Here is an 11,249-nt window from a genome sequence, read left to right as displayed (position 1 = left end):
CCCCCCCTTCCCCCAGGACCGCCCCCCCCCCCCCCCTCCCCCCGGGCCGCCGCCCCCCCCCCCCCTCACCCCGGACAGCGACCCCCGCCTCCCTCCACCCGGGACAGCGACCCCCGCCCCCTCCGGCCCCTCCACACCCCCCATGACCCGCTCGAGTGATCTGGCGGCCCGGTGGAGGTCGGGGTCCAGGAGAGCCCCCTGAGGGCGCTCGGAGAAGGCCGTAGCCGGCCTTGTGGGGTCCAGTGGGGTCCAGCCGGGCCGTCTGTCGCAGCTACATTCTCGCGATTTCAGGGGAACAGCTGAAGACTCCGGAGTCTCCCAAACATAGAACATCTCACCTGCCCAGGCCCGTTTCATGGGGAAGAAAAGCTCAAGTGTGCTCGCTTCCTTTAAGCTTGCTGCCTGATTTCCTGTCTACTTGCTCTGATTGATTATTGATTATATAGATTGCAGGATTTAACCCGTCTTCAGAAGACTTTTCTGGGTCACTTCTCCATGCGCCTGTGCTGCTTGTCCGTTCCTCCTGACGGTATTCAAATGCCGACAGATCTGCGTTTTGGACGTCCATGTGTTGTTTGGGAAGATCAAGTACTGCCATCAGTGTTGGATGCCACCTGCTTTGTGATACGTTGTCACCTCCTAGCTCTAAGAAACTTGCAAGTTAGATAATGATTTTCATAGCAATGTCTTTAAATAGTCATGTAAGCCGGACATTTCCTCGAATGTTGAAAGCATGTACGTATTTCAGAAAAAGCAGAGTTTTAAGCTCACTTTCCAAGAGAACCTGTTGAACGTGTCGCAGAGCCCTTCTCAAGCGCCTCGTTTATGCTCACCTCCACCTGTAACCTCTCAGAGCCAGGCCCCACTCTCCGCCAGTGAAATCACCGCTAGGCCCGGAGATGTGGTCCACCTTGGCGAGATCAGGAATCCTCCAGTTGGTAAGTTAGACTTCTTCTGCTTCGCTTGTGTCTACATTCTGGCAGACGTTTTGATATATAGAAAAATTCCTAAATTACAAAAGAGATTAAACCTAAATGGCATGAGAATGCTTTCTGTTGAAATGACATCTCTTACTTTGTGTTCACATTGTGTGATCCTGTCTGAACAACCAAAACCAGCTTTTTGTTCTCCTAGGATTTTGTTTTTTGACCTGCGTTTCAGAACAAACATCTATTGTCACCTTGGGATATGCGGTTACAACATAAAACGCATTTTTATGGCATTTTTACCTAGAAAGATAAGACCAATTTTGAAACACTGCTTCCCCTGTGATTATCCTACCTATCCCACCTAAAGCCTCTTTCCTCTCCCCCTGAGGAGGGTTTTGCCCACGGTTACTTCCCTCCATTTGCTTTCACAGCATCGAGGGGGGCCTCTGCTTGTGGTGTCCTCGCCCCATCTGCATCGCGCAGACAGACTATCCTTGAAAGCCTGCTCACTGTCAGCCTCCAAGGACAACCTGTTGTTCGCCCCGAGGGTGAAGTCTAAGTTGTGTTTCATGGGCTGCAAGGCCCTTCGCAGACTGGCCCTAGCCCGAAGCTGATCCCTCCATCTCCTTTCTGCCCTGAGCTTAGACCCCGCAGCCTTGCAACCACACTCACTTCACAGGCATTGTTTAGGATGTCAGGTAGTTGCTGGGTGTAGACGTGGGTAACACGCTAGGACCGTGCTGTTTACAGACAGGCAAAGCACCCCGGCGTGGGGAGTCCTGCTGCAGAGGCAACAGGAGCAGACGCCGGACACCTGCTGCTGGGACGGAGCATCCTTCCTGTCCTGAGCACGCGGGGCCTCCAGGGTCCTTCTCTATGCTCCTCCCTCTGTCTGGAGCGTCCTTCCTCAGCTTCCACTGCTGGTAAGGTCTGGCTTATTTTTCCAGTTACAGCTCAAGTGTCAGCCCTGTAAATCTTTTCCTTTAGATAGTAGATTTCCTTCTGGGTCCTTGTGGTACTCTGTTTACAGGACCCTCAGTGACCACTGGTCAGTCAGTCCACAGGTGGAGACCGAGTGACAGCTAGCACGGGGTGTGCGTGTGTGTGGGTGCACACACTGCCTCCTTGAAAATTAACCAACAAACAAAGCAAGACGTTATTCTCTTAGTAAAGCCCTGAGTTTCAGCTAGTATCCAAGAACATTTTTTTCCTTTTATTCTCCCAGCATTTTGTGTAAAAAATAAACACTTTTTCTTCACTGTGTATATCATCATTGAAGATTACCGTATCTGTATGTTAGCAAACTCATTTGTGGCTTAACCACACTGCTCAAACTTTATTCCTGATGATTTAGCACCATTCATTCACCTGTCAATTAAACAGACACTCACCAAGTCCCTACTCCGCCTCAGGGGCTGTGCTAAGTGCTGGGGAGATGGCACAGAGCAGCCCAGGACAGAGGCAGGTAAAGAGACGGTAAGGGAGGCAGAGGAATAAGGATGGCCTCGGAGTGTGCACAGGGGGCCCGGGGAGCAAGAGGCCAGCTTGGAAGGAGTCAGAGAAAGCGATAACTGAGCCAAGACCAAAGAGACAAGAGTGGAGGGGCTGCCAACAAACCTTCCAGCAGGCAGGGAGAGGCCGGCGCTGGTCAGAGAACAGGAGTCTTTGAACGTGAGATGCAGAAAGCCAAGTTAGGGCAGTGGGTGGAGCCTAGAGGGGTAAGTGAGGCAAGAACCCCGAGAGTCGTGTGAGTCACCCAGGTTGTTTGGATTTGGTACAGAGTCAAGATTTTATTATGAGGGCTCATAAAGGTTTTAAGCTCTGGAGGATCTCTGGCCCCAAAAAGCCACCCAAACAGAACTACAGTAAGGAAGTAGCTTAGTCAAATTAAGCGGAAGTATCAAAATGAATAATGACAGTAATAGATTAGAATGCATTGGAAAAAAAGAATGCATGAGCTCATACAAAGAAATATAAATGAGCAAATAAAAAAATAATAGAAATGAGGAAGGAAAAGGGAAAGCTTTTTCTTTGCAGTAGAATGCTGACTAATAAAGAGAGAAGGAATTATTTTAAAAATTACCACATGGCAACTATCATAGAATTTATCTTGGCAAGAATCATTAACGAATGCTAAAATCATTGGGTGAGAGCTGGTTGAGGAACAGGTTGTGTATGCCATTTCACAGCTTATTAATTCCTTATTGCTTATTAATTTCAAAGGGAGGAAGAGTATTTTTTACAATGCGTAAATATGGTGGACCCCATCTTAACCAAGAGATAAAGTTGTCATCCCCAGTAATGGTGGCCTACTGATATCATGTGACACAGCCTCAGTTATGTGGCCTTTCTGCCAAAAGTGCACAAACTAACCATGAGGAACAATCACAAACTCAAACTGAGGACATTTTGCAAAATGATCAGCCCATACTCTTAAAAAATGTCAAGGTCATGGAAGACAACATGGGGCTGGCTCGGGCCTGAGTGGTTAAAGTTCCACGCACTGCTTCAGCAGCCTGGGGTTTGTGGGTTCGGATCCCTGGCACAGACCTACCCTACTCATTAGCCATGCTGTGGAGGCATCCCACATACAAAGTAAAGGAAGATTGGCACAGATATTAGCTCAAGGCAAAACTTCCTCAAGCAAAAAAAAGAGGATTGGCAACAAATGTTGGCTCAGGGCTAATCTTCCCTCCTCCCCACCCCCCAAAAAAGACAGCAAAAGGCTGAGGGAGTTTTCCAAATTAAAGAACACTAAGGAGACATGACAACTAAATGCAACAAGTAATCCTAGATTAGATCCTTGATCAGAATAAAATCTCTATAATGCACATGACTGGAATTTCAGTATGGGTTCTATTCCAGTCTTGTAATCAAGCTTAAATTTCCCGAATTGGATTTATTTATAAATTGTTTTATAGCTATGTAAGTGGATGTCTTTGAACTTAGGAAATATCAGCTGAAGTACTTAGAGACGAGGGGTCAAGATATCTGCAAGTTTCTCTCAAATAGTTTTGTGAAACATACACACACATACTTAGGGAATATGACAAAATCTTACTTGGTAAATCTAGGTGTAGGATATGTAAGTGGGTACAGCTTGTTTTGTGAATCTGAAACTCCTCAAAACGGAGAGTTATTTTTTAGAGATATATACTGAAGTATTTATGAGTGACATGATATTATGTCTTGAATTTGCTTCAAAATCATCTAAAGGGGAGGTGGTCGGTAGGAACAGATAATAATGGGACAGGCTAGTCTGTTGAAATTTGTTGGAGCTGGGTGATGGATGCATAGGGGTTCACCACAGTCTTCTCCTTGCTTTCGTATATGTTTTAAATTCCTCATTATAGGAAAAATATGGTGATGAGGGACCAGCCCAGTAGCGTAGTAGTTAAGTTCACACACTCCGCTTCCGTGGCCCAGGGTTTGTGGTCCAGATCCCTAGTACAGACCTGCACACTGCTTATCAAGCTGCGCTGTGGCAGGCATCCCACATACAAAATAGAGGAAGATTGACACAGATGTTAGCTCAGGGCCAAGCTGCCTCACACACACACACAAAATGGTGATGAGACGGAGGGTTTTAATTCATTGTAGATTTTCCATGAACATGTATTGCTCAAAAGGCAGTGAAAGAGAAGGAGACCGTTTCCCAGGATACTCCACAGCCTTTCTGCTAGAGCAACAAAGGGGCCTAGGCAAAACCTCTGGGTGTCCAAGCCGGGGAAGTAGGGAGCGTGGGCAGAGTTGTGTTGGCAGCTGCCAGCCCTGGGGGAGGAGGCCTGAGGGCCTGCAGGGGAGACGCAAGGTTTGCTCCAGTATGGAGTTTTAAAAAGAGGGACCGTGTCTAGAGAGAGTTTCTGAGAACCATTTATGTAGTGTGCTTTGTAATACCCTGGAGCTAGCTCCTTTATGAAAACCCACAGTAGAGACCTAGCCAGTCCTTCAAGACTTCCAGGGTTGGATCGCGTTTCCTTTGAAAGTAACTTCATTGAGGGCTGAGGCTGCTGGCTGGGGCTGCAGCTTAAATTCATACACTTGCTTGCAGGTGTCCTCTGGGATAGTTAACCCACATAGTGCCTGTCTGCATTCAGGCAAATGTATGGCTCTAGGCCTGAGAAAAGATGGCATTTTCACTGTTATTGCCTGCCTGACCGTAGCTCTCATAGAAAGGAAGAGGAACTGATAGAGAGAGACATTTTGGAGAGACTTCCCAATTTGGATGTTTCAGGCAGAGAACCAGACTTGATAAGCATGTCGTTTTTATTAGATTGAGAAATTTTTACCTTCCTGGAGGCCTGGCAAAGTGGACATTCTTTTTAATCTGACCTCCATGGACACTCAACTTCTTGAGAAACAAAAGACCTTCCTCTAGGGAGAGAGCAGGTCAGTGTCTGGACATCATTGCCTGTCTCCAAAGTTCTAGACTGTGCCTAGCAACACCAGTCCCCTCCTGTTTCTTCCATGCGGTGCCCCTGCAATTGCCGCCTGCCTTCCCCAGCCCCGCTTCCCCGCGCTGGAGCAGAAGGGGTGCCAGGCGCCGTGTGTGGGCTCACAGAAGTCTCCCGAGAGGTGTGCTCTTCTCTTCCCCGAACAAAGGCTTCTCTAATGAGAACTCTCCACCTCATTTCTCCAAGAAATGCACGCACCTATCCAGTAATCAAACGTGGGCGGCTCCTGGTGGTCACTAACAGTGATGAGCTTCCAGGTTGAGGAAGGGAGCCTGTGAATGACAACAGGCTCCATTTTTAAACAGTAACCACAGCCACTTGCTGGGGCTGGAAATTGCCCCTCCTGATCATGGAACCAGCTGGAGTTTCCCGAGTACACTAAGCTGCTGCACCTCTGTGTGTTTCACCTTCTATCTTTCCCCTCTTCCTTCTGGCCAGTTGTCTTCCACTCTTTTCACTACTTCACTCGGATGCTTTTGACCTCCTCCAGGAAGCCTTCCCTGAATACTCACCCCTCAACCCATCCCTGGCTGGATCAGGTCCCTTTCTTCAGGCTCTCATCCCATCCAGGGTGCACCTTTATCACAGCTCTTTCTGCATTGCACAGGAGCCCCAGCATATGTGTTGTATATCTCCTCCTGCTCATTATAAACTTCACAAAGGCAGGAACTTTAGTGTAGAATTTGTATCCTTGTCATTTTTCACAGTGACTGGTGATTAGTAAATGTTTACTGAACTGAAATCATCCCAACTTTGCTCACTCACCCACCAGCCTCTACTAGGCTTCTGTCAGTTCTGAGTGAGCTGCCTTTATTTTTAACACCATTCGCCGTAGGGAATCCAATAGACTTGGAATTCTTATTGTTTGCTTTTGTTTTTTTTCTGGATTCCATGGTGACAGCTATTTCTGTTACTTTGTTTTGACAACATTATAACCTTAGATACCATAGGCTAGAGTTGAGTGAATGTTAATTTTCCGTACATCAGCTGTATTACAATCATGTTTCCCCTGGATGTATTTTACTCACTTTGATTAGACTTAGGAAACACTGTTTCCTGATCCCGTTGGGAAATACTTGAGTCTCATTAGAAACACATTGACAGTCATCACAGTTGTAATTATTGCTGTAGAAAGCGAATCAAAACAGGTTTATGTCCATTCTTTCTACCTTCAATTTCAAAGGATAACGTTTTTTTACTTTATCCCCCAACGCCCTGCATTTGTTATAGGAACAAATATGTTACACTACATGTAAGGACAGATAAGCATTTCAAATTTTTCACTGTGTCAAATATCTGAATTTATCTTTTTCTTTAGAAATATCTCCTCATGTTTAGGTTGAGAGTATTTCTCTGATGCTCAATCTCCATTGAAGTCACAGAGTTAGTGAAATATCCGTTATTTTACATCTGAGAAGGGTGAGCTAGTGTAGGGTTTTCATGCCTTTTTGAAAAACCATGACCTATTGTAAGAAATACATTTTCTATGACAGCCCACTACACACACACGCACACGTGTACACACAAAGCAGAAGTTTCGTGAAATATTGGTGATGGCAACACAACATTGTGAATGTACTTAATGCCACAACTTGTATACTTAAAAATGGTTAAAATGGTAAATTTGTGTTCTTTATATTTTACCACAATTTTTAAAGTTTCATGAAATAATATTTACCCTTACTTTGTGTTGTTTTCTCTGATATCTTCTATTCTGTGTTATTTTTGTTAATTCTAGTTACCACCCTTTAAATTGATTTGTCACTCACCCTGGTCACAACCCGCCCTGGGTGAGATGCTGAACTGAAGGTGAGGAAGCTGCAGCTTAGGCACTGGATTTTCACACAGCTGATGGGGCTCTTTGCTTGTCCGAAGCATTAGAAACAGCGTAATTAAAAAGAGAAAGTGAAGGGCCGGCCTGGTGGTGCAGTGGTGAAGTTCACATGTTTTGCTTTGTTGGCCCAAGGTTCGCTGCCCAGATCCCAGGTGCAGACATACTGACCACTTATCAACCCATGCTGTGGCAGGCTTGCCACATATAAAATAGAGGGAAGATGGGCATGGATGTTGGCTCAGGGCTAATCTTCCTCAAAAAAAAAAAGAGAAAGTGAAAGCAAGCTGATAATTCCCTAAATGTGTCTGTATAATTCACTATTTTTGAAGACTGAGTTTGGAACCATATTTAAAAAATATGGCTTAATTGTATAACTGTAAATTGTATCTTAATTTGCAAATCTTTCTTTTCTTAATTTGAAATTTGTAAGTAAGTGATTCTGTCAGTTACTGTTTTTATCTTTGGTACTAGAGGTTACAAATACAAATTGCCTTAGGGACCAGACAGTTAACATCAATTGTGAACTAACTGGAGTGATAATAGGGAGTGGTGAGCAGGGCTGAATGAGGAGAGCATGCCCAGCCTGGAGGCAGTCACATTCCGCCAAAAACCAACTCTCAGACTGCTGTGTCCACAGAGGGGTTTACGTGATCCACAGCCTGAGTTTGAGATCTCCATCACAGACAGTTGTTTCAAGAAGTTTGGTGGTCTGGTAGAAATGGCAGTATCAAGAGTGAGCGTTGGGGAAAGGAGTAATTTTTAAGATGGGAAAGACTTGAGTGTACAGAGTGAGGGTATGGGAAACAGTACAGCTGAATACAAAACTGTTGTCATGCTGCTTCGGGATCAGTAATATCAATGTTGATAAGGAGATTGTTTGCAGCTTCTAACAAATTACAGAATTTTATGCAAAAATCCAAAGTGCTTTTATATAATAATATTAATAATTATGACTACCATTTCTTTACCACTTTGAATTTACAAGGTGTTTTTCACTCAGTATCTCATATCCCTAAAATGACACTGGAATGTAAGTCATCACCAGTTCTATTTTGTACATAAGGAAAGTGAAATTCAGAAATGTCAAATAATCTGCCCAAGATTCCCTTGCTAGTGAGTAGAAAGCAAGACTAGAACTCCAGATTCTGTGTGTTTTCTACTTTATACTGTTCCATGTTCTGTGTCAGCAGAATGGAAGTCCCATCGTGGAAATTTCACATTTTACTCAGTGGAAATTTTTCTGCTATACCTTGCTTAACATAGCAAAGCAGAAGACAAGTAGGTTTCTATATAAAGAATTAAGTAGACTTAATATATTGCTCTCTGATAAAATTCAGTCACATTGTGACATCTTTACTCAGAGGAGAATAGCTTAATTTCTCTCAGAAGATATTAACATGTCCTGTGGGCCAGTTCTTGTTGAATAACCTTTGCTGAATGAGGATATGAGTTATTTTAAATCTACTTGGATTAAAATTCTTTCAGTCTTGAGATCTTGAACCTATCACCATATCCTAGTGTACTTGCTTATATGCAGATGAATGTGGCTCTTCTTGTGATGCTCCCCCACCCCCCAAAAAATAGGACTATTCAATGAACACTTATGAAGTCCCTTTTTTTTTTTTTGCTGAAGAAGATTAGTCCTGAGCTAACATTTGTTGCTAATCTTCCTCTTTTTTTGCTTGAAGAAGATCAGCCCTGAGCTAACACCTGTGCCAATCTTCCTCCACTTTATATGTGGGTCGCTGCCACAGCATGGCTGACAAGTGGTGTAGGTCCACACCTGGGATCCGAACCCACAAACCCATGAACCCAGGCCACTGATGTAGAGTGCGCCAAACTTAACCACTATGCTGCAGGGCCAGCCCCTAAAGTCCCTATTTTGATTTGGAATACAATGCTATTTGTTAAGACATATACAGCACAATGCTTGTTGTTTTATAAGTATACAAAAGAAATACTACATATGATATGGGCTATGTTCCCAGATCCATTTTCCTAGGTGTCTGTTCCTCCCAAATAATTTATTTTAACAGGGATTTTCTTTCTCAAACATGCCATTTGCACACACTCAAGCCAGAAGTTTAAAAGAGTCTTTGTTCTGGAAGTTGGTTCTCTTTCAGATGGAACAGCCTCTGCAAAGTGTAGGAAACAGTGGGTTACCATATATCACTTTTAAAAAGAAAATATTGATATACCACTCTAATAGTAGGAGTATTACTAATATTCAGCTTTAAATGAATGGGGAACCTCTATAGGAAAGCCATCATAAATATGGGAAGTTTTGATAATTTCATGATCTAATGACGTTTTTTAAAACCATGGTCCCCTGTCTTGGGTCACTCACTTTGAAGGAAGCCAGTTGACATGTCTTAAGGATGCCCCGTAGCACTCTGGAAGGGTCGCTGTGGAGAAGAACTGAGGCCTCTTGCCAATAGCCATGGTGGCCCCCTGGGAAGTGGGTCCTCCAGCCCCAGCCAAGCCTTCAGATGAGACCACAGCCCAAGCTCACTTCTATTTTCTTTTTTGCAGGGAAAGATTCTCCCTGAGCTAACATCTGTTGCCAATCTTTCTTTTTTTCCCCTCCCCAAAGCCCCAGTGCATTGTTGTATATCCTAGTTGTAAGTCATTTTAGTTCTTCTATGTGGGACGCCACCACAGCATGGCTTGATGAGCGATGTGCAGGTCCATGCCCAGGATCTGAACCAGGGAACCCTGGGCCACTGAAGCAAAGCGCACAAACTTAGCCATTTGGCCACAGCTAGCGCCTATATGATCGTATTTTTAAACATAATTTAAAGACATTTTAGCATTACTCTCTGTTATGGACTCTGTGTCTGCCCCAAATTCCTATGTTGAAGCCCTAACCCCTAGTGTGGCTGTATTTGGAGATGGGGCATCTAAGGAGGTAACTGAGGTGCAGAGTGCTCATAAGGGTGGGGCCCTGATCCCATAGGACTGGTATCCTTGTAAGAAGAAGCACCAGAGAACTCGCACGTTCTCCTGAATGTGCACTGAGGAAAGGCCACGTGAGGACACAGTGAGAAGATGGTGTCATGAGTCAGGAAGTGGCCCTCACCAGACACTGAATTGGCTAGAACATTGACCTTGGACCTCCAGCCTCCAGAACTGTGAGAAAATAAATTTCTGCCATTTAAGCCGCCCGATCTGTGGGCTCACAGACAGGAAAAACTCAGTTATGAAAGACTTGATCCCTGGGGAAAATCTTCTCTATAGATATTATTTTCTTCCTGGTACTTTTCCAAATTTATCTGTTCTCAGTTAACCCCACATTATAGAATACTGAAAATTTACTAGTAAAAATAAAAACCAAACTTTTAAATTTCCACATTGTCTGAAAATTTCTGGAAGTTCTTTACATCCTTTACCTTTCTTATGGATTGTGTGTTTTATATTAGCTCTTAATTACATAGGCTGGTTTTTAAATGAAAATATAAAGATTTGTAAAGACTTTTAAGTTGTCAAACTAGGGAATAATTGTTATTTTTGTAAATAAATCTGCATTTATCCAAAAGGATGTAGGAAGGGGAGGAAATTACTTTTCTGATAAATTTTAGGGTGATTAGTATAGTCATGTCTCCAGTTGTTAAAAGAATCTTTAAAAGTTAGGAAAATGAACATTTCTTTCTGAGTTTGTCCTCTAATTCATTGTGGTAGCATGATGGAAGGCAGTTCAAGTACAGGAAGAGTCCAGAACCTGGGAACCCCATTTCTATCTCTAACTTTTAGCAAGTTATTTAAGCTCTTTGGGCTTTGTTTCTCCATTTGTTGAATCAAAGGATTGAACTAGAAACTATACTATGCTCAACAGAGCAGATATATTCAACAAAAAACCCCTCAAAACATATTTTTTTTTCCTTGTTTGAAAACACACAGGGCTGAGCATTTCAGTCCAAGCTTACCGGAAGTGAAAACTGCCGTAACTTCGACTCTGAAATACTTTTTTTTCTTTTTCTTTTTTTTTTAGATTGGCACCTGGCTAACAACTGTTGCCAGTCTTTTTTTTTTTTT

Source organism: Equus quagga, chromosome 12 (assembly GCF_021613505.1).
Source record: "Equus quagga isolate Etosha38 chromosome 12, UCLA_HA_Equagga_1.0, whole genome shotgun sequence".
In the NCBI taxonomy this organism is placed as follows: Eukaryota; Metazoa; Chordata; class Mammalia; order Perissodactyla; family Equidae; genus Equus; species Equus quagga.
This window is presented reverse-complemented; position numbering follows the sequence as displayed.